We start from the raw sequence: 6,840 nt of genomic DNA, 5'->3' as shown, positions 1-6,840 counted from the left end.
GAGATCAATAGGCCAGAAGGCCTGGGGCTACTATGGAAAGTGCGGTAAGACACACGATAAAGCTTGCAGTGGTGGTGGTTCAGGCTGATGTAAGTGCGACAAGATTGGACACTTTAGTCCGGATTGCACAACCACTACCTACAGATCAAGTCTGATTTGCTTCCATTGTAATAAGAGGGGCCATAAAAGGCTGATTGTTCGAGTCTAGCAGCGGTAGGACCAGTTGCGTCTCCCGCTAGGTCAAGGAAGATGTGCCTGTTGTGAGGAGAATGGCTTTTCAGCTTGCACCCGAGGAGGCTCTTGCAACTCCTGAAGTGGTGGTGGGTGTGTATATTCTCCTTATATCTTTATTTATGTTGATTTTTCTACTTATATCTGTGTGTTTGTTTTAGGATCGTTCCTTGTGAATGGTATCTCTACTTTGGTATTGTTTAATTTGGAGGCTACCCGATCTTTTGTATCTTTTGCGCTTAGCAAGAGGTTTGTCGATGCTATGGTGAGCTAGATTATCAATTAGATGTTGAGATTGCTGATGATCGCATGGTGCGAGTATCTAGGGTTCACCAGGGTTGTGTCTTGGAGTTGTTTAATGAGCAATATCTGATTGATTCGGTTCCTATTCCCCTGCGTGATAACAAGGGAATTATGGGGATGGATTGGTTGAGCCCAAATGGGGCCATATTTGATTGTGAGCAGTTGTTGGTGCGTAACTGAACCCCAAGTGGGGGAAAGTTGGTGATTCAGGGAGAGGGTGTTAAGTGAAGGCTATCTTTATGTTCAACAACTAGGGCTAGGCATTATGTTCAACAGGGTTGTTCTAGATTTGTTGCCTATTTGATGGATACCCGGGAGAAGGGTAAGGCAACTTTTGATGATTTACCGGTTGTTCGGGAATATCCGACTGTGTTCGCGGATGATTTTCCTAGAGTTCCTCCAGAGAGGCAGTTGGAGTTTCGGATTGACTTGTTTCTTGGTGCGGCTCTGATAGCCATAGCACCTTATCGATTAGCACCTCCTGAGATGCAAGAGTTGTCAACACAGCTGTAGAAGCTGTTAGACAAGGGATTTATCCGGCCAGATAGTTCTCCATGGGGAGCATCGATCCTGTTTGTGAAGAAGAAGGATGGATCGCATCGGATGTGTATCAACTACCGGGAGCTAAATAAGGATAACAGTGAAGAACTGTTATCCACTCCCGAGGATTGCCGATTTATTTGACCAGCTTCATGGATGGTTTTCAAATATTGATTTACGTTCAGGTTATCATTAAATGAGGGTGAGAGAAGAGAATACATAGAAGACGGCCTTCCGAAATTGTTATGGTCATTACGAGTTCTTGGTGATGCCCTTTAGGCTCACCAATGCTCCAACTGCATTTATAGATCTTATGAATCGCTTATGCAGACCCATGTTGGATTGGTCTGTGATTGTGTTTATTGACGACATCCAGGTCTATTCCAAGACCCAAGAACAACATGAGGTGCATCTGAGGGAGGTATTAGAGACTCTGAAGAGGGAGTGGCTATATGGGAAGTTCTCCAAGTGTGAATTCTGGTTGCATGAGGTGTAGTTTTTGGGGCACCTTGTGAACTAGAATGGTATTATGGTCGATCCGGACAAGGTTGAGGTGGTGATGAGGTGGGAGATTCCAAGGTCTCCATCTAAGATTCGGTGTTTCCTTGGATTGGCAGGTTACCATCGAAGATTCATTCAAGATTTCTCCAAGATAGCGGTTCCTCTTACTCGGTTGACGAAGAAGACCGTCACTTTTAGTTGGGGGCCTGAGCAGTAGGCAACTTTTGAGACTATGAGGCAGCGATTATGCGAGGCTCTGATTCTAACCCTGACGGAGGGTATTGAGGATTTCATGGTATATTGTGATGCGTCGATTACATGTTTGGGAGCAATGTTGATGCAGTGGGGTCGTGTTATTGTTTACGCTTCGAGACAACTGAAGTCTCATGAGGCGAATTACCCTACGCATGATTTGGAGTTGGAAACTATAGTGTTTGCCCTTAAGATTTGGCAACATTTACTTTATAGGGTCAGTTGTACTATCTACCCAGATCACAAGAGCATGAGGTATTTGGTGGATCAACCGAATCTGAATATGAGGCAGCATAGATGGTTGGATGTGGTGAAGGATTATTATTGTGAGATCCTTTATCACTAAGCAACGCCAATGTAGTGGACGATGCTCTCATCCACAAGGTGGTCGTGCCTCCTCTCAAGAATATGTGTTTGAGGATGACGGTGATTACTCCACTTTTAGAGAATATCCAAGAGACTCAGGTTGAGGCTATGAAAGAAGAGAACCAAAAGAGTGAGCGTATAGTGGGTCAGGTCTCAGGTGGTTTCCTTCAATTATGATAGCCGGGGGTTATTGAACCTGCATCGGAGGTTGTGGGTTCCATATTTGGGTAGTCTGCACCGGGATTTGACGGAGGAGGCACACAAGTTGAGGTTCTCTATTAATCCCGGAGCAACAAAGATGTATAGGATCTCTGGCCCGACTATTTGTGGCCATGCATGAAGCGAGATGTGGTCTGGTATGTGGAGAGGTTCCTGACTTGCAGGAAAGTCAAGGTCGAGCATCAACGACCTCACGTAAAGTTTCATCGGTTAGACATTCCCTTTTGGAAATAGGAAGAGATAACCATGGATTTCATCACGAAGGTACCATGGACAGTGTTAGGGTGTGTCAAATCCAACAAATAAAGGGGTACAAAATGACTCCAAAAACACTGCTACTTTACACAAAAATGTAATACAAGGTACATAGGATCGATTCACAGAGACACTGAACAAATGCTTATACCTTTTTCGCAAGGTACAAAAATGGTCACAGAAGTGGGGGGGGGGGGGGGTATATGCAATGATTTAAAAAAGAAAATAAAGTAATAAGTAAATGATCGATTAACTAAAACAAATTCAGGATTCGTGAGGACTCCAACGCTATGTATGATGAATTAGCAATGTTTTCACAAAATGACATGATATTTATCCATTTCTACCTAAGTTGGTACTTGGAAGTGCTAACAAGCTCTAACACTTCCCATTCACCACATTGTCAAATTCAAAACAAGCTCTTTAAAAATAACCTAACCTTCTAATTTAAGTATAAACAAGCTCTTAGCTAGAAATCAAAAGGTTGCAATGAGATTTATGTGAATGTTCCCAACAACACTCAATACTCCTCATAAGCTCAGGAGCGTAAGAATGTTTGAATAAGATTTACACTAAGTTCATTCAATAGAAATCATTTTAGTGCTTGTTACATAGTCCAATTTACAAAACAATTACGGATTTTGCAAGTAGATAACTTGAATGACCTAACCCTAATTCAAATGGCCAATAAGAATCACATCTAGAATCAAAACATTCGATTGAAACAAAATCAAATTCACTAGATAGAAATCGAAAGAAAACATCAAGTCACACGATTGAAATCACAACTAAGAAGTCAAAACATAATGTTGGAGAAACTAAGGTTCTAGCCACACATGACTAGAACAAGACCACAAACCTAGAAAATGAAATTAAAGTGGTTACAAAATGAAATCAAATGTTTGCAAGTATTAATCAACTCCAAAAGTTTCCAGAAAATCGCCCAAAATTCTCCCAAATTCGAGAGACAGATAAATGAAATCGTTCGCTATCTTTTAGGAAAGACGAGAAACTGCTTTTAAACCCACATCCATGTTTACACGGCCCATGTAAATTTGCACTGACGTTTACATGGCCTATGTAAATGCAATAAATAAACTGCTCAAATTGGTTGGGTCTTCAAAGTACGTTGCTAAAGTATGATCGATTACACGACCCGTGTAAACTCATGGCTATAGTTTACACGGTCGTGGAAGTCCTAAATGGCCAAAATCCTCAAATCTTCCTTCCCGATGCTCTGAAAGTCATGAAATCTTGTCCGCACCTTTTATTCACCTCCCTAAGCGAGATCCTACCTTCAAGAGTCCCTAAAATATCACAAAGTGTGCGAGTTAACAATATCACGGAAAATCCCGAAAAACATGTAAAATGTATGAGCTTAAGCCTAAATGCAATGCAATTTTATGAAATAAAACTACAAAATTGGTGCATGAAATGAAACTAACAAATCAGGGCATCCATCCATGCAAATGGATCCCGTTGTATGTAGGTTGCAGTTTTGTACGTATTGTATTTAAAAAAAATAACTTTCTCATTTTCTTTTTCTCTCATATTCTGCCTTTCAAAATTTTCAAAACCAAAAAGATTTTCTTTCTATCCTAATTTTAATATTTTTGCATCTCAACTTTTTTTTTCATTGCATAAAATCCAAAAATTCTAAAAATATTTTATTCTATGTTTGTTTTTTATCCAATCCAAGGCAACCAAATCTTCTGAAAACAATTAAGTTGGTAAGTGAGTCGTATGCCTTGAGATTAGACTTGCTCTTTTTATTGACAACTCAAAGCAGGCTAATACACACGAGCACCCCTCTCGAAGCTACTTGTGCAAAAAAGAAAATGAAAAGGTTTTTAACACCGAAACATAACGACAGGTATAAGTCAATCTTTGTGACACATGACCAGTCTTATGAGTAGTAAGTGCTCAATTGGACACAAAATGAAAAATTCAAAAGAATCATAAAGAGAATATAAAACTTCAATGCCTCGATCCTTCCAACACGCTAAAAAGTCATTACTGCCAATTCCCTTCTAAGTATCCTACTTGGGGACATAGTTTATACCTATACTTGTGGGTATTTGCGTGTTAACGTAAGTCTCGTAAAAAAATGTCTTAGAAGCCCCTCACGGTAAAAGACCGTGAGATGTTCCAACAATAGAAAAATTCAAGGACGAAAATATAAAAAATAAGCCTAGCAAATAAATTAAAAAGAGTATTATGTGTTGTCTTAGCTATTATATGTATAAAAAAGTATTATTTAGTTAATATGTGACCTTTGGGACTCGAATCAGTAAACGTCGAGGAGTGTTCTACACCTAATCGCCTAAAGTTGATTTGTTTGGGACTGATTGGGTTGAAAGTTCTCTACAAGGGTTCTATAGAAAGTCATGAACTTAACAACAACAACACACATATATATATATATATATATATATATATATATATATATATATATATATATATATATATATAAAGCTACTATGTGGCCTTTGAAGTTCGTACAAGTAAACCTGAGAGATTTCTTTCAATCTAGCACACTAAGGTCATCTGGTCTGGATGTGTTGGTTGGAAGTCCATTACATGGATTTCATAGAAATTCATGAGCTTTATTTATAAGAAAGATATATATATATATATATATATATATATATATATATATATATAGATGGTATGTATATATATTTATATTTATATTAGTCATAGTTTAATTGAGTAACGTGCATCATTGTATGTACTTAAGTTGCGAAAAAAGCTTAGCTGCCAAAAGACCCCTTTGGACTTGGACTTGAACTTATGACATTGGGACTGGCTGTTAACTACTTTGACTAGTGTAAGTGGTTTGAAATATACAACCAATCTAGTGTAAGTGGTTAGAAAAGATTTTTTACAAAAAGATTGTTGTTAATCAACAAATAGCTGGAGTCGGTCATTGTCATGTTTTATAAAATAAAGATGATTGAGCATATTTTTCATCACATGTGTTTTCACGAGAGTAAGACCATAATTTGTTCCATGAGCTGACCCAATATCAGTAAGAGTGAACAAGTGTTATGACTTTTGATTCTATTGAGTTGCGTTAGGGAGTGGCCAAAAGTCTTCTTTTTACTGTTATATAATTTTATGAGACTAATGCTTGGTTGACTCTAGGAATGATAGGTACAATCTCAACTATGCTGCAAAAATAAGGTTGATTGGGTTGGATTCCTTTCGTGTTTGTTTTGGTTATTGCATTAAGCTTCAAAAGTTTGGATTTTGATTTTTTTTCCTTTTACTCTCTGCGGTCTAAATTTTTCTTGTTCTTTCTTGGGGACATGAAAGGTTCAAGCTCGGGGACATTTGTTAGGTGCATTTCATGTACCCATTTTGTAGTTTTATTACATTATAATTGCATTGCATTTAGGCTTAAGCTCATGCATTTTACATGTTTTTCAGGATTTTCCATGATATTATGTCAGTCGCACACTTTTGTGATATTTTAGGGACTCTTGGAGGTGGGATCTCGCTTAGGGAGGTGAATAAAAGGTGTGGACAAGATTTCATGACTTTTGGAGCATCGGGAAGGAATATTTGAGGATTGCAGCCATTAAGGGACTTCCACGACCGTGTAACCTATAGCTATGATTTTACATTGGTCGTCTAATCGAGCATACTTTAGCAACGTACTTTGAAGACTTAACTAAATTAAGTAGTCTATTTATTGCATTTACACTGGCCGTGTAAACTTCAGTGCAAATTTACACGGGCCGGGTAAACATGGACGTTGGTTTAAAATTAGTTTCTCATCTTTCCTAAAAGATAGCAACCGATTTCATTTTTCTGTCTGTCGAATTTGGGAGTATTTTGGGCGATTTCCTAGAAACTTTTGGAGTTGATTAACACTTGAAAACATTTGATTTCATTTTGTAAGCATTTTAATTTTATTTTTCTAGGTTTATGATCTTTTTCTAGTCATGTGTGGCTAGAACCTTAGTTTCCCCAACTTTATGTCTTGACTTCTTAGTTGTGGTTTCAATCATGTGACTTGATGTTTGCTTTCAATTTCTATCTAGTGAATTTGATATTGTTTCAATCGAATGTTTGATTCTAATTATGACTCTTATTGGCCATTTGAATTAGGGTTAGGTCATTCAAGTTATCTAATTGCAAAATACGTAATTGTTTTGTAAATTGGAC

Source organism: Lactuca serriola, chromosome 6, assembly GCF_051521515.1.
Source record: "Lactuca serriola cultivar US96UC23 chromosome 6, Lser_US96UC23_V15, whole genome shotgun sequence".
Lineage (NCBI taxonomy): Eukaryota > Viridiplantae > Streptophyta > Magnoliopsida > Asterales > Asteraceae > Lactuca > Lactuca serriola.
This window is presented reverse-complemented; position numbering follows the sequence as displayed.